Below are 24,163 nucleotides of genomic sequence, written 5' to 3' on the forward strand. Positions count from 1 at the left end.
GAGGCTGAAGACCACTAAATAGGAAGTCTGTCATTGCAGCACCAAAATAAGCAACCTGCCTTGTTTATTTTTTGATAAATTAAAGTGTAAAGTTTGTACTTACTCCTACATAGTGTCCTCTTTTTAGAAAGTTATTAAAAAGATTTCTTTTTCTTTGCCTTTATCAGAGTTACTCTAGTGCGCCTCTAACCTACCGTTCTCTGGATCAGCAAAAGAAACTGGGAGTTTATTACTACTCCATGGACAGCCTGTGAAATGGTGCCAGGCTTCAGGTGGGCCGGAATCTGCCATCCAGCCGCCCACACTGAAATGTGTATCTTGACAAGGTAGCAGAGGTGCCACTCTATCTGAAAGTAACTCATGCTTTATCAAATTGCATAGAGAATAATAGAAACCCATCAATGCTCACAAGGCAGTAATTTTATTTATGTTCACAGATATCATACAACATGAAAGAAAAACTCAAGCAGATTATAACCACATCTGAACCTTGAGGATAAATTATTACCTTGTAATTACTCCCATGTGTGTATCCAATAGAGAAGTTGTCCAATAGCAGTTCTATTCCTTTGTATTTTAATTTTCTCTACCTTCTTCCTCTCCTTTCCTGAAGGAGGTGATTCTTGCCGGGGTACAGTTCCATGGGCCTCGGCATCTCTCCATTATCTCGCTTAAGTGATCATTCTCCATTTGTGAGCCAAGACAGTGGAGGGGAGATTCTCCTGAGTAAGCGCCTGGGCACAGCGACTATAGGAAATTTGGGTGGGTTGGAGCGCACACCTGTAAAGGAAGCTTCTCGATTTTCTGATATTCACTGCGATCCAGTGTGTCTGGGTGCAGACCCAGGAAAATCCACCCCTCCCCCACCGTGTGTTAATAGGACAGTCATTAGTAGGACATCAGAGCAGAGCCTGATCTCACCCAACATCCACTCATGCATACTTTGCAGCAGGACTCACTCAACAGTAATCAGTTACAAGAACTCTGACTGATATTTTCCCCTTCCTATCCACCATTCAGGTGCATGGATTGCACCCAGCGCCCCCCACCCCCCGCACTCCCAGAAATGGGCGCACCCGAATTTCTAGGCTATCGGATTTGGCGACGCACTAAAGCGCTTAAATGAATAAATCCTGACTTTTGTAATTCATTTAAATATTTTATTCATTTAAACATTTTATTCATTTAACAGTGTCAGCTATCACTCGAAAAGATAGCAAAGGGATTTGTACATGGAAATTTATTCTCTTAAACGTTTTATTCTCTGATCAGTTATTCATTTAAGTGGACTTGACTGTACCTTTATTTGGTAAGGTTGGTGGTAAAACAACAATTTGATCATTGTACTACTAACAACAGAGAATACTTTGGAAGAGTGTTCCATTTTAGTCATTTATAATCACAATCTGTGTTATTTCTTGGTGAATCAAAGTAACTTAAATCTTGGGTGGATTTGCAGCGATTATGCCACAATATTTAATCCTTCAATAAAGATGTCACTAGACACGTTGAAAAGACCAGACCTCGATGCCTGATGTAATAGGTGCTTCTGGCAAAAGGAACGGGGTATGGATAAAGTAACGATGTAACCGCCAACTGTAAATGATAAAATATTTGATGCACAGGAATGAGCTTTAAATGCTATAAGAGCTTCACTCTTGCAGTTCACAGCATAGAACTATAGAAGCACAGAAAGAGGACATTTGGCCCATTGTGTCTGTGCTGGGCTCTTTGCTAGGACATCATCATATAATTGCATCCAGGTACCATTATTTCCTAGCATTAACTTATTTAGTCCTGAGCAGCAAATATGATTGAATTCACTTCTGCATCAAAGTCTTAATGGCAGCAAAAGTACTGCAGTAGAGGTCATTTTCTGAATTCTGGCTGTAAGATTCACCGGATATCAATGTATATCAGAAACTCAGGCATGCACTGGCCATGATTTTCCAACTATTTAAATTAATAGTCAGAAAATCCTGCATAATCCATGCCCAAATTTCTAATATGTATTGTCAGCAGCACAAAGTCATAAAATTACCCTTATTATGTCTCCATTGAACAGAAAAAACTAATAAACATTAAGCTAAATGCAGTTTAAGGATCCTCTAGCCTGGATTTTCCTCTCTGGCAGGAAGCATCTTCTGCCCCCTTGACTGCGTTGACCCTGACGAATTTTCCAGAGTCAGTTTGATTTAAATATTCAAGGTGGCCTCTCAGAGGTATTATTGCCCCTGTTTAGGAGCTCACCACTGAGGATGGATGGAAGTGGCATGTTGCTGCATAGATTTAAATGCCAGGTGTCAACAACAAACAGTTTTTGGGAAAGGGGGATTGAAATTCCTTTCATGATGTCTGAGTCCTGATAGATAGCAAAGAGTCTCCATAGTTTTGGAAGCATTAGTGGAAGTGCTGCTGACCCACCTAAGGCGGAGGATGTAGCCCCTGTTTGAGATGGAGAGGAGAACACCATCTAAAGGTAATGGCAGGCATAGCAGAAGAAGGTGACCAGGGCACTCAGTGCCAATTCCATCAACATGTCAATTCAGTGCCACAAGAAGTTTCATGAAACGCTTTGGAGCATCATGAGGTTATAAAAGGCTCGCTATAAATGCAAGTCCTTTCTCTTTCTTTCACGAGAATGGTGATGAACTTGCATGCTCCAGCAATCAATGCATCTCCACACAGCTAATTGACTAATGTTACTGGTATCTCCAGAGGCAACCTAGCATGACCCCGTAGCACAATTATTCTGAGCGGTACTGACCTTCACAGCCACTGGCAGTGGGGTGCCTACAGTAGAGGTAGATTGTAGAATATGGTGTAACCCATTGTTGGCTTCCCTTGTAAAGCACAGCCTCTGCAAGCACTGCTCCTGGGTCAGCTGGTCTGAATATTCTGGAGTTCGCATATTGGCAGGTGGTTGCTGCACACCTCGTGTGATTCCCAATTAGCCTGGCCTCGCTCCGTTCCTTCTCCTCTTCCCCCAAAAAACAAAGATATAGGGCTGTTCCCAATGAGAAACCAATTGTTGCCTCTTTAATGGTCCCCACCAGGACCACAAACTCGAAAAGCTACCCCCTACATTTGTATCAGGGTCTGCGGACTCACCACCCAATTCACTCGGCACAGTCTCATTAGCAGGTTTGAATAAGCCGATGGTTTGGAAATGGCCGGTGCAGTGAATTAGAACATTGCTGTTTTGACTCTGGAACTTGGGTTCAACTCTAGACTAGGCTGATGGGATCAAAGTGTCCTCTATCTGTTGGCTAGAAGAGCACTTTGTGCCAATCCAGTTCTGAGTGGACTGAGCTTATAATAAAAAAGCTGCCCCTTAATTAACACAAAGTGTTATATTTTCCTCTGTTCTATAATTTTAACAAAAAAGTACATGTGCATCGACGTTGGTACAATACCGGTAGAAATTGCTAACTGACTATTTCTCACGCATGACACTGCTCAAACAGGTGTTCCTTGGGAGGGAAAGGTGAGGAAATCAGCCCTCTCATGTCAGAATTCAGGTTAGGCTGCCCCCACACCTGCAGTAGTGTTGCAACTTGCAGCAGGACCATCTCAGGGCTGTTCTCACAGAGGCTGAGAGCCACTTCAATCCCTGGGAGCCTGTCACTGAATTAGCTGCCAGCCAATTCACAGGCTTCAGTACCATGGTAGCAACCAGTACATTCAAAAAGAAAGAGCTTTATATACTATTTATATAGTGCCCTTCACATCCTTAAGGTGTCCCAAAGAACTTCAAATTCAATGAGTTACCTTTTTGAAGTATAGCTACTGTTATTCGGCACACAGCAAGGTCCCACAAATAGCAACCGCAGGTGACTGATCAGTTAATCTGTTTTGGTGGTGTTTAACAAGGGATGAATGTTGGCCAAAACACTTGGGAGAACTGTCAGCTCTTCTTCCAAAAAGTGTTGTGAGTGCTTCTCCATCCACATGAACAGGCAGTCGGGACCTTGCTTTAACATCATATCCTCCAAACAATACAACACTCCCTCAGGACTGCACTAAAGTGGCAACCTACACCTGGGTTCATGTAAGCTGGAGTGTGGCATGAGCCCACAACTTTCTGACTCAGAGGCGAGAGTGCTACTACTCAACCAAGCTAGCACTTAAGGGAGAATTTTAACTCCATGGTGAGAAGCCGGCAGGTCAGGGGGGCTGCCCGCCCAGGAGCTGCAGTGGGAGATCCAGTCCATTTTAATGGCTAGGCCTCATTTTTTTTTATTCGTTCATGGGGTGTGGGCATCGCTGGCAAGGCCAGCATTTATTGCCCATCCTTAATTGCCCTTGAGAAGGTGGTGGTGAGCCACCTTCTTGAACCGCTGCAGTCCGTGTGGTGAAGGTTCTCCCACAGTGCTGTTAGGAAGGGAGTTCCAGGATTTTGACCCAGCGACGATGAAGGAACGGCGATATATTTCCAAGTCAGGATGGTATGTGACTTGGAGGGGATTGTGCAGGTGGTGTTGTTCCCATGTGCCTGCTGCTCTTGTCCTTCTAGGTGGTAGAGGTCGTGGGTTTGGGAGGTGCTGTCGAAGAAGCCTTGGCGAGTTGCTGCAGTGCATCCTGTGGATGGTACACACGGCAGCCACAGTGCGCCGGTGGTGAAGGGAGTGAATGTTTAGGGTGATGGATGGGGTGCCAATCAAGCGGGCTGCTTTGTTCTGGATGGTGTCGCGCTTCTTGAGTGTTGTTGGAGCTGCACTCATCCAGGCAAGTGGAGAGTATTCCATCACATTCCTGACTTGTGCCTTGTAGATGGTGGAAAGGCTTTGGGGAGTCAGGAGGTGAGTCACTCGCCACAGAATACCCAGCCTCTGACCTGCTCTTGTAGCCGCAGTATTTATGTGGCTGGTCCAGTTAAGTTTCTGGTCAATGGTGACTCCCAGGATGTTGATGGTGGGCGATTCAGTGATGGTAATGCCGTTGTATGTCAAGGGGAGGTGGTTAGACTCTCTCTTGTTGGAGATGGTCATTGCCTGGCAATTGTCTGGCGCGAATGTTACTTGCCACTTATCAGCCCAAGCCTGGATGTTGTCCAGGTCTTGCTGCATGCGGGCACGGACTGCTTCATTACCTCACCGGCCACGGGCCAGCAGCCCACCAAAAACAGGCATCCAGAGGCAGCTCACTGGCTTTGCCGAACGAAGATCACGCAGCCCAGAGGCTGCCAGACTGGTAGTCACAGGGAAGGTGGTAGGGGGGGCGGGGGGAGGGGAGGGGGGCGGGTGGGAAGCAGGGTGGTGTTTGGGAAAGTTTTGAGAGTGGGAGGGGGAAAATCCAGTGTAGCAGTGACCCAAACTTTCTCTGTGAGGATCGGAGGAGCTCCACTGCTCCTCCCGGCCTCACAGTGATAAGTTTCAAACTTACTGACAGGGTTTCCGCTTCTTGCCTGCCAGGTTTTAATGCTAAGTAGGCCATTAAAATGGAATCGGGTTCTTATCTAAGTGGAAGGGCCCCGATTTCCATATATTCATGAATCTCCCACGGTCGCCTCAACCGCCCAAGGAAACAGCGGCATTAAGATGGGCACGGGGCAGGAACAAAGTGGTAAATGCACCACTTGGATTTCATTCCCCGAACCGAATGGTTTCTGCCCGGCGTGAGGGGGTTAAAATTTCCCCCTTTAGAGACAGATCCAATTTTGTGGAATAAAATTTGTTGGCACTAGACTTGCATCAAGTGCAGGCAGTTTCTTTTGAACAGCTTTGGAAAAGATGTGAATAGTGAAGAGGGGTGGTTTACCTGACAGATAGGTAGGGTGGCAATGCAAGTGTTGAGGAAGGTGATTTATGCCAAGGCATGGGGAAGATGCAGGGAGGATCGGTAATGGGAAGGGTGCATGGGGTGATTAGGAGAAAGTGTCCTGCATCAGGGTCTGCTGAATGGCTCTTGCAGCTGCTAAAGGTATTTGTGCTGTAGCATCCTCTGGTTCCTCACTGACATCCTCTCAGAGGGCTCTTGCTTTGACTTGTGAGGTGATGGAGAATGCATGATTATCCAGCAAACTTTGGCTGGGTTGTACTGAAGAATGCCCTTTGTCCTGTCATGTCATTAGAGTAACTGCTGCAGCATGCCTGTGCTGTGCTCGACAAAGGATCTGGTAGAGGTACCTCATTATATCTGTGCTCTGCGGGTGTCTGTGAATGCTGCAGTGGGGTTATGAGTTAAGGCTGTGGTGGGTATCCCTGGTCCAGCCCTTGAGTTGCTGGGTATTAGCGAATAATGGGATCATGGCGGACTGCATCAGGACTACTGCTGGAAAAGTGGGCATTTTCCTGCATTATCTTGTGCACACAAGCTGATAGACTAGAAACCCTAGCAGTTCACATATGGGACACTATTGTGTACAGGAGCACACAGGGCTACAGTAATGCCATCGGTGACACCCTGGACTTTCGGACAACCTGTCATTTGCAACAACGCGAGAGGCCTTTCTGGTTTTCTCTTGCCCATGAGGAAATGAAGTGATTGCTTGCTTCTGCAAACAATTCAGTCAGCTGCTTTATGCATCTTTGGACAGCAGACTGACTGATGTTACTGATGTCTGCTGACAGCCTGGAAAGAGCCTAAGGCAAAACCGTTCAAGGCTGCTGTGATCGTCATTGCCACCGGCAGTGCTGCACTAGCCTTGGAGTTTAGCTGGAGGCCCTCTAGGAGCAGGCTGCATAACTCTGTGACCATCTCCCTGGTGAAAGGCATCGCTTTTTCACCAGGTCCAGATAATTGTATCAGGGCCGATATATTCAGTTGGCCAGGTATCAGTTTAGTTCCATTTACCCAACGCGGGCTACAAGTAAATGAACATTTCAATCATTCGCTGAAAGTACATCATATTGCAGCAACACTAAGGCTGGGAACCTCCTCGGAGCTGGTGCAGCTCCGTCACGTAACGTCACTGGAAGTGCGGCGGAAACCCCGTTTACACATGTCCCGACCTAAAACTCCCACTTGATCAAGATGGACATTCTAACCCCACTTCAGCCAAGGGTACATCTTTCTCCCAGTCTTTGGTCATTCCTGCCCTCTAGAAATGTTTGTCCTACCTCAGATGTGGATATACCTGCACCAGACTGCACCTCATTACACACATACCATCTGTTAGCTGCTCATTCACAGTTATGAAGTACAGTTACTGCACAAGTTCAGTGTCACTACAGAGCTCCAACAACCTTCTGTCTTCAGCATCACTCAGTAATTCTATTTTTTTTTGCTTTTTGTGGGGCTACTTTTTAAACTTCCACTTTTTCCCGGTAACTTTGAATTCCCTTTTCCTCTATAGCCAAGAATGACAGTCAAGCAGCCCGCTCCCAAGCCACTACCAATCTCACTTTTAGCTGACCATTAGGAAATGCCAGGAATGACCAAGATTGACTAATTCCCCTCTGATCTTCCTCTCTCTTCCTGGACGATATCATTAGCTCTACTTGGTGCCTACCCGCTTAACATAGCTCAGGTTGAGAATGAAGCAAAACATGATTCAACCTGACGCCTTCCCTGTTCTATCTTAGCACACATCACACTACCCTGGTTGATTCCAATTTTGGAGCAAATGCTCTAAGCAGTTACTACAGGGCTGCTTCACAATGCATTTCTGAGTTAATGAAAATGATTTTGGCTTTGTTTCTAAAGAGAGTTCATATGCAGTGTAGATTATGTAAAATGAGTAGAGATTGTAAAGAGAGTTTTGTTTTAAGACTGAAGAGATCACTGTGCATGGCAAAATCATCAAACACGTAGTATGCAAAAATCCCACAGCAAACAATTTCTGAATTAACCGAAAGATGTGGGTGAGTGATGCCTCAGTACTGATTGCTTGTGCTTCCTAAGAGTTAGCAGCTTACATTCACCTGTTGAATGGAACGTTAAAGAATGTATTTATATCTCCTGTCTAAACAATGCTGGGATAATTGGAGCTTTCAAGACTGAGATCGATAGGTTTTTGTTAGGTACGAGTATCAAGGAATATGGAGCTAAGGCAGGTAAATGGAGTTGAGGTACAGATCAGCCAATGATCCAATTGAATGGCGGGGCAGGCTCGAGGGGCTGAATGGCCTTCACCTGTTGCTGTGTTCTGCATTCTTTAAATGTGGGGTTGGGAGGAGCACCCCTGCTCCTCCCGACCCCTCGTTCAGGTCGGCACGAGGGCCTTCTTGCCAGTTAGCGCCCCGTTGTACTGTGCGAGTTCAGCACGTGGCGAGTGAAGTGCTGGGATGTTCGAAAATCGAGAACGGGTCCTGCAAGAAGCGCAGGACGCTAATTTAAATAAATTGTTTCCCTCTTTAAATGTTGCCTGCGTGCACTCCTGCCGCCAGCGCAACCTTAATTCTCCTTATGGCGGGCGCTGCATTTCTGGCCAAAATGTGGGCGCGCATCCTGCCAGCCACATTAAGGGCTTAGTAGGCTGGTTAATGCCTGAAAAACGGTTGCTGTGCAGCTGGATTTATAGACCACTGAATGTATTTTTCTGGCTCTAATGGAATAATAAATACTTTGGGGGAGAAATTGGTACGCATTGTGCCTATTTTTCTGGCATAAAATGGATGCAAAACCTACCAATCTGAGAGCACTATGTCCCACTCCCAATTCACCCCCAAAGTGCACTGAATGCGAAATTGGATCGGGTGGTATTTAGGCGTCCCGGGCACCTGCCAGAAATAGGTGTTAGGCCCCTTTGCAAATGCAAAAATCAGGTGCCTAGAGCCTGTTTTAAGACCCCGATCTGACACAGAGATTGGGCTCCACAAGCTCCAACTAGTTTTTCCAGGTCTGCAACGACCTAATCGGCGGTCATGGAGGCCGCTAAAGACAAGGGAAGTAAACGTTTTTTTCACTTGCATAGGACCAGGAAGAACAGTATGTGCTCGCCCAGGCTCCACAGCACTACTGCAGGCCGCAGCTGGCCCGCACTAAACACCACCCCCCCCCCTCCAGTTCACCATACCCCTCACTCCTAGGATCTACCTGAGGGCCACTGCCAGTGTGTGAGCCAGCCAGTTTTGCACTGGACCCGATGGGCGAGCTGCAACAAGCGCCTGCAGCTCATTGGTTTCATGGTAATGAGGCCTGAGGATCGGATTGACCTCTCCGGGTGTGTTTTGCAGTCGGGCTGCTCGTTTCACTCCTGTAATCGGGTGCTAACCAATTTCTCCCTCTTTGTATTTCAGTGACATTATCCCACCAACCAGATAACTAGGAAAATCCTCTTTTTTTCTGTTTCTTTCAGAAGAAAACTGTTGTGTCAACTACATAATAAGTGTCTCCAGAAAGTATAGGATGTCAGGCTGTTAAAGTTTGTTGTTGACTTGAAGATGTGAACTGGGAAAAAACTGAAGTGCTTGAGATTTTGTAAATACTAATACACAATCCAGATACGTGTTGGTTGGATGGATAATGCTAGGGATAAATAATGCATTAGTCATCATTCTATTGCCTGATTCCTTCATGTAGAACACTTCCATTGAAAATCTAAGTTCTTTCGGCCTTTGTTAAAATCTTATGCTATGTAAGTTTACATTTTTAAAAATTATTCTTGCTTCAGGCAACATTAAACATGTTCCATTGGTTAATAATTCCTAATGCTTTAAATGGTCATCACCATTACACATGTTCATCTGGCCACATTTAAAAGCAGTTAACTAACACGGCATTACCTGCTTTTGATAGAAAGCTAATCCACATACCTATTCCTATGTGGGATTTTTCTTTCTACAATGTTTGTGCATCTCATGGTCTGTGATCTGTTGCACTCTGTGTAGTCACATTTTTTTCCTTTATTATTTTGTTTATCTTCTTTCTCTGCCTTGCTATACAGGAAAGTGCAATTGCGTTCGACCTTCACCTGAAACTGCAAGTTTTGACCTCTGTGTTGCAAAGGGTGAGACGTGCTAAGTCCAACTGCTTGTGACTACATTAGCGTGCTTTGTGATTGATATGATTCTTGTTCACTTTGGATTTTACTAAGCATGCCCGTACATGTGCTCCAAAGCTTAGGTTACGTTGCCACAATCCAAAATAAAATGTTTCCTTCATAAAGCTGATATACCGTTGTCTTCGAGGCCAGTAGAAATGTATATTGTGCCTGCTTCAAGATGGAAATCATTACTACACTTACGTTACTACTAAAATAGTGAAAATGAGTGATCAGGCTAAATATACTAAATTACTTTGGAGGTAATTTTGACTTTAGCCGATCCTGGAAAATGGGTGATATCGATTCAGCCGCCTGTTATACATCCATTAAAGTCAATGGAAATGAAAATCAGTAGAGATGTATAATAAGTGGCTGAATCAATATCACTCATTTTACAATTATCACCCAAAGTCAAATTTACTCCCATATTGCAGCTCTCGTGATTAATACAATCACTTTCCCTATTTGCTTTTAAGAATAATAGAAAGTATGGAAATAAAAAAAGACTGTTCAGGCCTTCAGACCGCATGTATGTCCCCAGCTTATTTAATCTCTAAAGCAGCTGACCAACGACAGAAAGAACTTTGAAGAAGAGAAAACTATGATATTCCTCCTTTCCTGAAAGCAATTAAGCAACAACTCCAGTATATCAAACTAGCATTCCAATTTTTCAACCTGACTGGCTACGTCCCCATGGCTTTACCTCACTACACCATCAGACGGAACTGTAAACTTTGGCAAGTTTGTAAAACGGGCGGTAGCCGATCGGCTGCCCGTTGTACACCCTGCCCAATTTGTCTTTCAATTTTATGCCCACGCCAAAGTTGAAAGTTCCGCCCATTGTATCTCATAAGAAAATTTGATCATCTATGCGGGTTGTAGGCAGGTCTTAAAAGAGAAGAGGAAGGTGAAGAGACAGAGAGGTTTGGAGAGGGAATTCCAGAGCATGGTATTTTGACAACTGAAGGCACGGCCGCCAATGGTTGGGCAAAGGTGGGGGTATGCACATGTGTCCAGAGACAAAGGAATGGAGAGTTCGCAGGTGGGAGGAGATTGTAGGAAGTTAAAGAGCTAGGGAGGGATTTAAACTTGAGGATGAGAATTTTAAATTTGGAGCATTGGGTGACTTGAAGCCAATGTGGGTCAGTAAGGACAGGCGTGATGGGCAGGCGGGACTTGACGGGTGATAGGATACGGACAGCAGAGTTTTGGATGAGCTGAAGTATGGTAAGTGTTTCAAGACATTGCACAGAGGAGAAACAGACACTTAGCAGTGGTAAAACAGTTAAGTGAGATGGCCAAAAACATAATCGAAAAGATAGATTTTGGGAAGGCTTTTGAAGGAGGGGAAGAGAAGTGGCAAGCAGAGGAATTTAAGAATGGTTTCAAAAGAGTAGGGCCAACTAAATGCCCAGCATTAACTGCTTTTGATGGAAGTCTATTCTGCATATCTACCGCTATTTGCTTTTAATTTATAGTCTACCTTGAGGCCTACTGATTTTATATTATATCCTCTAATCCTGTGATAAAATACCCTGATCATGCACTAACTCTTTTGCCTTGTGGGTAGCAGTGACTATTTGTGTGGAGGCACTCTGTTGGCAGTTTTGTGTCTGCTGCAGTACTAGAAACATGCCTGTTAAGTTAAAACTTGCGAGTTCTGCCAATGACTTCCATCTCAGCAATGTTCCTCTTTATACATGGTTGTCTTTGCAATTTTAACACTTTACAAGTATTTCTGACTAGCGCTAAATGTAACAGGAAGCAAATAGGCTCATGCACAAAGGGACTTTAGGGCACCAGAGACAGGTGAGAAATACCACACATCACCATTGGGTGAGTGGACAACCTAATTCTAAGCCTCCACCAGTACTGCCGTGAAAGTAGAGGCTAGTGGGTGCATGGAGACTGTTCTGAAGATAATTCCTCCTTTGATTTCACATACAAGCAGAAGAAAATTAAAACATTCTCACAGTAACAGTTTGCAGGCTTGTTAAGCTCAACAAATTCCTGGTGATAAGTGGTCATTGCCTGCATGCCGTTTCTCACTGCACTATCAGAGAAGCAGCTCTCAGTATCTCTCCAAATATTTATTTTGTTGTGTTTTTTTTAAAAAGAGTCTCTGAATGGCTGGTGCCTTATCCTCAGTCTGTCTTTCTCTAGAATCTGGATTTTTTTTTCGCCCGACCTTATCGTTGTGGAGTGTTTGTCTGCTCTCACCTTCACCACTAACAAGGAGTATGATTTCGGGTGTTGATTCGCTCCAGCAGATGAATCTAAATGCATGTTTTCTACCTGCCAGCCAGAAATAGCGCACGAGTTCCTCATCAATTCCCACTGGCAGTAAGGCACTGGGACCATTTGTCAGGAGATGAGCTCAACAGCCATTTATCCAGCTTTACTTGAGCTTCAACTGTGTATTTATTGCGTTCTTTCATACTGTTGAGCTCAATGCCACTTCCATCTTGGCTTACCCCAAATGAAATCATCACTCACTGTTGAAAGAGTTTAACAAATCAACAGAAATATAGAACAAAACAACAGCGTGTTAAAGCTAATATAATTCTTTAGAGCTGGCTTCTGAAAAGTGTCTGGGCAACGACCAGAACTATCTTCAGTGGGCAAATCTTATGTGTGAGATTTTCAGTCACAAATTAGCTACATTCTTGGCGTGTCATCCAGCACCAAAGGTATAAATGTGGTTAAAAAGTTGCAAGTCATTTCTGTCACAGGAAAGTCATCTGGAAGAGGTGTTTTTTTTTACCAGGAAGGATAGGCATTGATTGCACTATTAAAGTAGCTGGTACAAGGCCTGGTCAAAAAAGGTAAACTTGTAAAGTTAACTTAAACTCTGGTAGCCTCCGGTGGCTCCAGGTGGACCTATTTGCTCATGTGAGGAGCGGGTTGCAACATTTAGGGATTGCATACTGGATTTTTCCTAGATTACCAGGTGATCATTCCAGAAGCCAGACTGTCCGGTTGAAAACTGGTTAGGTAGTTTCCCCCAGCTGTGTACCATTCACATAGTAATCATGGAAAAGGGCTATCCGGTCACCTATTTTCGATTGTTAAACATCACACTAGCCATGAGAATTTAGCGAGCAGTGCTCCTTGCATACATTTGAGTACCATGCATTTAACCATGCCTTTCCAACTTCACTGTGATACAAACATCAATAAAAACATGGCTCCTGTTTGCATTGCTGTGAAAATAGAACCAATCCATTCCTCAGTACAGTATAAATAAATTTGTCTCTCATTTCTTTAAATTGTTTTACATTTTTTCTCTTGTTTTTTTTCTCCTTTATTAACTATTTCTATATTTACTGCCAACTAACTGCAGGGGAAAGTACCACTGGTATGGCTTTTTGAGCTTGTCTTATTGAAGAGGTGTGGTTATCCCAGCATTCAGATCCTATATCAAAACTACAGGTTGGGTGGCATAATGGGTTCAACGATAACCCTTCTTCTTTAGGACCAGGGTTCGAATCCAGACTAATAAATTGCAATTTTACTCTATCTGGCAGATGAGCTTGGGCATTCTCAATCCAGAGAAGGCTCTAGCTTTACAAACTGCGAATGTCACTCAGAGAGGCCAGAGGATGACTCTTTCTCTGTGGCGTTTTCTTGCTGTCTCCGTGACTAGGGTTTATTGACATGGGATAAACTTTCCTCTTCACCATCTGGAAGGCAATCTGACGGAGTGGGTCGACCACCCATTGTAGAACCTGCTTGATTTTCATTCCAACAGACGGGTGATCCACTCCGCCAGATTACTGCCCAGGTGGTAAAGAAAAAAATCTACCCCGTAGTGATTGGAATCATAGAATCATAAAATGATACAAAAGGAGGCCATTCAGGCCCATCATGTCTGTGCCGGCTCTTTGAAAGACCTATTACAATTAGTCCCATTCCCCTGCCTTTTCCCCATAGCCCTGCAAATTATTCCCCTTCAAGTATTTATCCAATTCCCTTTTGGAAATTATTATTGAATCTGCTTCCACCACCCTTTCAGGCAGTGCATTCCAGATTGTAACAACTTGCTGCATAAAATTTCTTTTCCTCATGTCGCCTCTGATACATTTGCCAATTATCTTAAATCTGTATCCTCTTGTCACCGACCCTTCCGCCAGTGGAAACAGTTTCGCCTTATTTACTCTATCAAAACCCTTCATGATTTTGAACACCTCTATTAAATCTCCACATAACCTTCTCTGCTCTAAGGAGAACAATCCCAACTTCTCCAGTATCTCCATGTAACTGAAGTCCTACATCCCTGGTACCATTCCAGTAAATCTCCTTTGCACTTTCTCCAAGGCCTTGACATCCTTCCTAAAATGTGGTGCCCAGAATTGGATACAATAGTCCAGCTGGGGTCTAACCAGTGATTCATAACAGTTTAGCATAACTTCCTTGTCTTTGTACTCTAGTCTGTTTATAAAACCACGGATCCCATATGCTTTTTTAACAGCTTTCTCAACTTGTCCTGCCACCTTCAAAGATTTGTGTTTATACACCACAGGTCTCTCTGTTCCTGCACCCCCTTTAAAATTGTACCATTTAGTTTATATTGCCTCTTTTCATTCTTCCTACCAAAAGACAACACTTTAGACTTCTCTGCCATAAATTGCATCTGCCATGTGTCTGCCCATTTCACCAGCCTGTCTATGTCCTCCTGAAGTTTGTTACTATCCACCTCACTGTTTACTACTTCTCTAAGTTTTGTGTCATCTGCAAACTTTGAAATTATGCCCTGTATACCCACATCCAGATCATTAATATATATCAAAAAGGGTAGTGGTCCTAATGCTGACCCCTGGGGACCACCACTGTTTATTTCCCTCCAGTCCAAAAAACAACCATTCAACACTACTCTCTGCTTTCTGTACCTTAGCCAATTTCAGAATCACGCTGCCACCACCCCTTTAACCACATGGGCTTCAGTTTTGCTAACTAATCTATTATGTACTTAATCAAACGTCTTTTGAAAGTCCATGTACACAACATCAACCGCACTACCCTCATCAACCCTCTCCATTACTTCATCAAAGAACTCAATCAAGTTTGTCAAACACGATTTGCTTTCAACAAATCTGTGCTGGCTTTCATTTATTAACCGATATTTCTCCAAGTGACAATTAATTTCGTCTCAGATTATTGTCTCTAGAAGTTTCCCCACCACCGATGTAAGGCTGACTGGCCTGTAATTGTCGAGTTTATCCCTCTCTCCTTTTTTGAATAGGGGTATAACATTTACAATCCTCCAGTCCTCTGGCACAGCTCCCATATCTAAGGATCATCAGGTGAGAGCGCCGGAGAATGCAATCTCACTCGTAATTCTCCTGCTGAGTGCAGAAGAGCTGATAGGCCTAACCATATTTTTGGAACTGCATAAAGTAGAAATTCTTATCAGCAAATTTCATGTATAAACTCTAAACACTGAAAATAAATGGATTAACGCCTTTGTGAAAATAGGGTGATGTAGTCAGAGCGCCTTAAGCATCAGTGCATGGTTTGTTGATCAAAATTTCCACCCCCAAATTTTAGATCAAGCTTTATCTATCTTGTATTTAATTTTTTTTTAAAGTACCCAAAATAAAGCTTCATTTGGATGCTGTTGATAAGTTAAATAAAAACCTTTGGGCAAACAAGTTATTAATTTAGCAAAAAATTGATCATACAGATGTAAGTGAGCATGAGTTAATACCAGGCATTCAAGAACAGAGCAATAAGTAATACTAGAGATGAGTCATGTTTTCTGTGACTCTTTTTGTGTCTCCTTAAAAGCTACACATAAAAAGGAACAAGAAGTAAAGCATCTTCAAGTACCTCTCTGATATCAATTAGGGACATAAATGAGTTGTAATGATCAAAAAGGTGACAGATTGGCATTGAGTAACATTGATTTTTTTTTTATAAAGATCTCTGGTCACCAGCTTCTGTTTTGATCTCCAGACAGAGATATGTGAAGTTCTAGTGACTGCTGAAAGAAACATCTTCATAACTGCCTGTGTCTGAAGTAGTTGTTTCAACCGTGAGAGTTCTAACTTCACTCATTACCCATGATTCGTGTGTGAATTCTGTCTCAAGTGCCAGCTTTCGGTCCTGTTTTCCTTTGTAAACCTTTTGGAGGGAACGGAAAGATCCTTTCTTTGAACTTCAGTAGTCCTAATGTAACAGCATATGTATTTTTGGTGCTTTATAACTTATTTCTTTTGTGTTGAAAATGTGAATTCAAAGGGTGGCACAGTGCTGTGGAGCGATAATTCATAGATTCATTCTTGCAATTTACCTGTACACTCAGTTACTAATCTCAGCCATACCATCATGGAGAAGAGCCAAACAAATTCCAAACACTTCCCCATTGGGAAGTAGGGAAAATTGAATGGAGAGTCATTCTGCCCACGTCGCTGCACCTTCCTGGGAGAAGTGAGAGAATGGATTACCTGATTTCTTTCTTAGCCAGGGATGGAGTAGCTGACATTAAAAGGGGAAAAGAGAAAATCATAGAATGGTTACAGCACAGAAGGAGGCCATTTAGCCCATCGAGCCAATCGATTGTAAGAGCAATCCAGTTAGTCCCATTCCCGGCTCTTTCCCCGTAGCCCTGCAAATTTTTTCCCCTCAAGTATTTATCCAGTTCCTTTTTGAAAGCCATGATTGAATCTGCCTCCACCACCCTTTCAGGCAGCGCATTCCAGATCATAACTACTCGTTGTATAAAAAAGTTTTTCCTCACGTCACCTTTGGTTCTTTTGCCAATCACCTTAAATCTGTGTCCTCTGGTTCTGGACCCTTCCGCCAATGGTAACAGTTTCTCTTTATTTATTTTATCTAAACCCTTCGTGATTTTGAACACTTCTATCAAATCTCCTCTCAACCTTCTCTGCTCTAAGGAGAACCAGCCCAGCTTCTTTTTTGGTAAGACCTTTCTAATATGTACCACAGGTATACTTAACACTGAAATAACTCCACTAAAGAAATCACAACCTCAAATTGACAACCCTTTAGTTGTTGCTAAAGGAATTCTGATACAGCAAACACTTAGGAGAAACTGAAGAAACAAAAACCAAGAAACTACACGCAGTTGTTCTGAAATCTGACCAGAGACACATCAATAATAGGGAGCAGGCATCTTCCAAATGGATCCCCCTTCTTGACATCGTTCAGATTATGGTCATTCTAACTACATAACCGAGGAACTGGAAATTGACAGAGCTGCATGGAGAGCAGCCTTGAAAATACAAAGGTGTAAAAACAAAAATAATCACTGTTAAGACATATTTACAGCTGAGGACTTACCATTTATGTATACCCCCTAACTATCATCACCTCCAATATCACATCTTGTCAATACTGCAGTCCTGCTGAAGCAAGAAGACCCCAGTGTAGTTAAATAAAAAGATTGTTTATGTATTATTGAACTTCTGTCAGTTGCCCTGTCTTGCTTCAATAAATATTACTTGACTTGATTTAACAGATTGTTTTTTAAAAATTCTACCCATTTGTTTTTCTTTGCAAAGTTCTGCCCTCCCTTTTTCCCTGATGTTTTTGTGGATGTCAGTCGCCTTCTCTAGACAGAGCGTCAGTTGACTATTTTCCACAATGGGCATCTCAGTCTTGCCTAATCCTGACCTCATCTGACATCATGTATGGGCATTTCCAGCAAGGCAGCAATCAAGAGTGGGAACCTTGGCTGATTTTTTTCCCTCTCTAGGCAGGGATACTGAGGCAAATTGCTGCCCCTATCCTATTTCCCCAACTGAGGTATATTAACTCAACAGAAACCAGAGTTCGTAAATGGATCGATCTTGGTCTGCATGGCTCAATGACCCACAACTGAGCGATTGGGTGAGCCATAACTGATTCCTTTTTGTTTTCAAATGTTCAGTACCTGAGAAAGATATCCCTGTAAAACAATAAAACAGAGATCTGTGACGCATCTAACAATTAACAATTGACTCAGTACTGGGGTTAGATTGCCCTCCCCCGCCCTCCGATCCCATTGGCTGAATTTTTCACTGGGATTGAATGGTCAGTGGCAGCTGTCATTGAGAGGCCCAGACAAATTGTAGCCTTCTGTTTCCCCAGCTCCAGAAAGGCAGGAGGGAGGGGGCAGATTGAAAAAGAATAGAAAATTAGGACGATGTATAAATTTTAAAAACAGAAATAATGTTAGACTCTGGCTTGTGAAGGTAAGGTATTCAGTGCTTGCAAAACATAATTTTCCTAAATTCAGATTATCCATCAGTTCTAATAGTGAACTGTTTCACCATCCCACCCCTGCTTCTGGATCACAAACTCAAATATGCTGCACTTTTGTAACTCCTTACACTTTTAATTTCATTGTGAAACAACTCCAAACTTTTGAGAAATATAGATGATGTACTTACAGCTTAAAAACAGCAGCAGTGTTGATCCTTTTGAAATACAGCCTGAGCTACCAAATTAATGTAATTGGGAGTTATATTCAATAACCCCTGAAAACGGGTGCTGGGATCGCAGTAATGTTCGTGCTGCCTGATGATTTCAGTGATTGCTGCGTGCAGCCAGCGCTACCTGCACTGTTGATTGGCTGCACGCATCAGCACGGGGCCCCCAATATCGGGAGTGGCTAGCACTACTTAAAGGCAGCCTGCACGTCTTAAAGGGGAGGTGTACTGTGGCTGAAGGAAGTGGTGGAAGTCAATTGTGAAGTGAATCTGTGCTGCAATATCTTGAAGAATGGCTGCACCTGCGAGAGAGCATGCACCAAGGTTCTCGGATGATGCACTAGAGGCCCTGGTGGTAGAGGTGGACAGAAGGAGGGGCATCCTATATCTGCAGGGGGCAGGAGGCCTTCCAGACATATGCTCAAAAGGCAGTGGGAGGAAGTAGCGGACGAGGTCAATGCCAGGAGCACAGTACCAAGAACATGGATGCAGTGCAGGAAGAAGTTCAATGATTTGACATGAGTTGTCAAGGTGAGTGAGTTCAACTGTCAAGTGGCATCTCCTACCAACTGCACCACTAGCCTCATCCACTGCTCCACGCACTACACTCCCCCATCACCCACATACCAACAAGCTCTTTCAATCAGTACTCAACTCTTCAAATCAGATGCTTCCTCACACCCTCACACATTACCAATGCAAGCCGCACACCCAGAACTCACAGGTCACACACACTGGCAGCTGTTCAACCATGACAGCCACATCACTCAAACATCTTGCAGGACACCCTCACCGACACACTTCCCTCTTTCTTGCAGGAGAAGGTGGCGCATAACAAGAGGCAGCAGGAAAGAACTGGAGGAGGACAGGCACGCCTACACATCCTCACTCCCATCGAGGAGACAGTACTGATCATCATTAGAAGGGCCATCGCTGAGACCGTGGCCACGAGCAGTGTTGGAGGGATCAATGATGAGGGTCTCTGCATACCTAATCCTCCTTCTCGCTTCCCACTTTTCTCTCATCCCACAATCTCTTTTGACTCATGTGCTGCAGATGGTATCAGCTCGCTCTTCTTACTTTCTCCTCTCCCCTCACCACAACTCAACCAGTGTCCCTTTGTCATTTCAGATACCCAAGAACTGGAACCTGCCCAGTCAGAGGACGATGACAGTGATGATGAAGACACACCATCACTCGATCTTACACTCGCAGCCACCAGCTCAGATACTGACACTGCGAGTAATTTAGAGGCTAGGATAGAGGAGGGATCGGCACGTGGTGAGACACCGGGCACAAGTGCACAGGAGCCAGGGTGGGGGGAACAGATACCACAGTTGCCAGCTCACCGGAGGGCAAGGTCACACACTAGCTCTGCTGCCGAAGAGTCAGATGATGTCTTTGTTGGGCAAGGCTACAGAAGACGGCTGATGGACATACACCACGAAATGCTTGGGGCACTGGAAAGCCTGCCAGAAAGCCTGCGCACAATGTCAAGAGGCATGGAGAAGTCCAGCTCCAACTTGGCACAGGGCTTTGCGCAGAGCTTGGAGCCCATCCTCTCCCACATGGAACGGGTGGTCACCTCCATCAGCACACCTGTGGAACCCACCATGATACAGCGTCTGATGGCCAATGTCACAGCTTCCATTACAGCACAAACATCTGCCATCAAAGGTCTGACTGCTGTATATGGAGTACAGACTGCTGCCCTAGAAGCCCAGATTGCTGCTATTGTGGCATTGGGTACCATTGTTGAAAGGGGCTTCCAGGGCATCACAGCTGTCCAGCAATCTGTTCTCCAACAGATCACCAAGATTGCTGAAGCACCGCCCCATGAGAGTGGCAGTGGCGCCATAGAAGACGAACCTGCTGTCCTCTCTCAGGATGACAGTATTCCTGCTGCCACTGTGCCAGTGTCCTTGCTGTTGTCTGTCAGCCAGCCAGGCCAGAATGCTGCTGCCCAGGCCGAGATGGTGCAGTCTGAAGCCGGGCCTCCCCGGCCCAGAGCTGCTCGAGGTCGTCCTTCGAGACCATCTGCACACTCCTCTATTGAAGGTCAGCAGCCTCCCACCACCCATGCTCCAGCCACTGGGGATGCACCTCGTAGGAGCACTAGGAAAGGTAAAGGCACACGAACGACAGGCACTGAGGGAATGCACAAGGGTGAATAGTATCAGTTTGTTTACATAATTTCAAGTGTTAACTTATAAATGTGGATTTGAATTTGTATTTGGTGGTGGTTTTCATTTCTGCGATGGGCTGAGGGGAGAAGCAATGTGTAATCGTAAGGAGGACGATTTGATGGTCATGAGAGGAAAAGTAAGAAGTGGGGGACTGTTGGTGAATGAGGAGGTATTGATGAGGTTACTGGTATCACTCATTAATAATCTGATCACACAGAGCTCTGGCAGGCAGGGCCTGTACCTTGTAGCCTTCCTGTCTCTTCCTCCACTTCCTGCTTCACTTCCTCCTCCCCCTTCGTCTTTTCCTCCTCCTCATCCGCCTCTTGCTCAGGTTCTCCCTCATAATGACCAGGTTGTGCAGCATGCAATGACAAATCTTGATACCCACTCAGTTGAGTACTAAAGGGCTCCTCCAGAGCGGTCCAGGCAGTGGAAGCATTGCTTGAGGATGCCTATGGTGTGCTCGATAATGTTCCGTATGGCAGCATGGCTCTCATTGTACGCCTGCTGAGCACGTGTGCATGGGTTCCTGACCGGAGTCATGAGCCACGGCGTGGGGGGATAACCCTTGTCGCCCAGTATCCTGCATTTGCTGGTTGAAATATAGATGGCACGTTGGACTGCTGCAGGATGAAGGAATCATGACTTCTGCCAGGATAGCGGGCATTGGCCTGCATGATGCGTTGTGTGTGGTCGCACACCAGCCGCACATTGAGGGAGTGGAATCCCCTTCTGTTCATGAATATGGCCCAGTTCAGATGTGGAGCAGGCATGGTAATATGCGTGCAGTCAATGGCACCCTGCACCATGGGGAAGCCTGCAATGCGAGCAAACCCTCATGCTCACTCTTGCTGCTTGTCTCTGGCAAGAGGGAGTGAGATGAATCTGTTTCTCAGTGCGTACAGAGACTCAGTGACCTCCCTTATACAGCAGCACACTGCAATCTGCGAGATGTTGCTTATATCTCCAGCAGCAGCCTGACATGAGCCAGAGCTGTAAAAATTAAGCACCACGGTTACCTTGACAACCACAGGTAATGCTGTCCTTGCCCTGCTCTGAGGCTGTAGTTATGGCTGCAGCAGTTGACAAATTTCAGTCATGACCTCTTTAGTGAACCGAAGATGTCTGATGCACTGGTGGTCACTGAAGTTGAGGTAAGAGAATTGGTCCCTGAAGACCCTCCTGCTGACTGCCCTGGGCCTCCTCCTCCCTCTTCTCACAGCTTGTCCTGCTTTGTGTGACCTCTCTTCATTCTCCCAGTCATGTTCAATTCCCAGAGGAAGACCACCCACGTCTGGAAGCAACTTTTTCCAGCACGCTATTTTAAATGCCACTAGCAGCACAGCAAGATCAGCCAGACCACTCTCTATAGAATATAACATCTTTAGCCAAGTATAGGAAACTTCCAAAAACACGTACAATTGCACCAGCAGCCAGAATAATGTAGCAACTAACCCGTAACTCCTGCATGATCTCTTTAAATAGCACTGGTAGAGGGGTCCTCCATGCTGTTTAACTCCTGTTCAGCTGTGCGAGGTTAAGACAGTGCGTTGGCTGAAGTGTGGAGTTCCAAAATGTCGCCAGCTGCATCAAATCAGCTTTGCAGACTGATTCATGTCATAATCTCCCTGCTCTGCACGCTGCCGGCGTTCATTAGGCGCGCGCGCAAATGCCTTTACCAAGATGGCGTCCTGTGCATGTCACACCGGACATGTGCGTGCTTATCTCGGACGCCATTTTTGGGGCTTAGGAGTCCATGTAGCGCCTACAAAACAGGCACTACACGGCCCAATTTCACCCACATTCTGTTCTATGTCAATTAGTCTTATGGGCAGAGTTCATCAAGTGGTAGAAATTGGCTGTGATTCTGTATATACATCTCTCAGTTATAAAATAAAGATGAATGTACAATCTGAGACTGCCAGACAAGTTGTTTAAATATGCAGATAAATTGATTCAATGGACACAAGTTTTGGATCCTACTAATAGAAACTAAAGATCACTGTGGCTAATTCATGCTGTACACTTTCTGAAATGCCAGTGAGCATTAACAAGTAATGTAAACTGTTTGGAATTATCGTGAAATGACTTACCTTTCGTATCACAATGGAAGCACAGTGGAAAGGTTTATGATGCGTAATATAAACAATGCTCTGAGCTCTGGCAATTTCCATCTAAGGGCACTGATGTAGTTGGCTGAGGAGATTGCAAATCTTCTCACTGATATCTTTTAAAGCTCGTTGGAAAGTTCCAAATGTGATCCCTCCATTTTTAAAAACAGGGGCAAGGGAAGAATCTTCAAATGACAGAACTGGAAGCTTTACCTCATCTGAAGGGATAGGGTTCGAGTCTTTGATGAGGGGTAGCAAAAGGGATCATTTGGATGAACAGAGTCTGATTTGGAGAGAGCCAGCACGGGTTCAGAAAGGGTAGGTTGTGTCTGGCCAATTTATTGGAATTCCTTGAGAAGGTTGGAGATCTGGTGGATAGGGGTGAGACACAGAACGTTATCAACCTGGATTTCAGGAAGGCATTTGACTCTGACCCACATAACATGGTGATTCACAAGAGATGCGCCCGTAAGATTGAAGGCAAAGTATTGGGCTAACTGATGGATGGCTGAAAGGTAGGAGCAAAAGGAGGTGGTGCATGAGTAAGTTTTAGAGTGTAAACTGGCTGCCAATGAATCCATTAGGGAGTGATGTTAAAGTAATGACTTAGAGAACAGAATATTGTCCAAATTGTCTTAATTTTGGAAATGACATCAAATTGGGCGCAGCGACCAATGGTGCTAATGAATTTGCAATTATCTAAAGGGACTGGGACATGCTCGGTCGATGGGCAGCGAAATGACAGACTGAATGTAGCATAGATAAATGTAAAATCAAGAGATTAGGTGGAAGTGAGAATGTGGAATCCTTAAGGCAGCAGTTCAGGTAAGAGATTTGGGGGTTTTGCTGGATAGATCATTTAAACTGACAGTTCACAAAAGGTTAAGAAAGCAAATAAAATGTTGGTATATGTCTCTATGGATGTGACAAAGAAGGTGATGTTAAAGTTATAAATCTGCCCTGGTTTCTGTCCCACCAACCCCACTGTTAATACGTTTCACAATTCTCTTACTAAAAGAAAATTGTTTTCCTTTGACACTCTTAACTTTCAATTGTGTGCTCTAGTCCACAAATCCTGTGCCTGGCAAAAGAACTTTCCTGGATCCAACTTCTACAAACCTGTGAAAATCTTAAAGAGCTTTATATGTTTTGCCTCTCATCATCCTCCTCTACAGACAGTAAAGTCTCAGGACAGAGATCCCCTCATAACTCAGCTCTCCAAATTCAGGATTCAGTCTTGTTGTTTCCTCTGAACTCCCTCCAATAACTCTACAACTTTCCTGTAATACAGAAACCAAAACTGAACACGGTACTCCCTGACTCCCAAAGATAGTCAAGTAAAACACCAAGATATTAACCATGTATTGTAACCAGCTTTCTTTCACCTCTGATCATTCCAGAATCACAGAAACCTACATCTTTACATAGAATTTACAGCACAGAAGCAGTCCATTCGGCCCAACAGGTCTGTGCAGATGTTTATGCTCCACACGAGCCTCCTCCCGT

General features: G+C 44.4%; 1 protein-coding gene across 1 annotated transcript in view; it reads left to right on the forward strand.

Annotated features, from left to right (window-relative positions):
* The window catches only part of myripb (myosin VIIA and Rab interacting protein b), a 559,045-nt gene that overhangs the window by 501,959 nt on the left and 32,923 nt on the right, over positions 1-24,163 (forward strand). The window lies entirely within an intron of this gene.

This window comes from Heptranchias perlo, chromosome 2 (assembly GCF_035084215.1).
Source record: "Heptranchias perlo isolate sHepPer1 chromosome 2, sHepPer1.hap1, whole genome shotgun sequence".
Lineage (NCBI taxonomy): Eukaryota > Metazoa > Chordata > Chondrichthyes > Hexanchiformes > Hexanchidae > Heptranchias > Heptranchias perlo.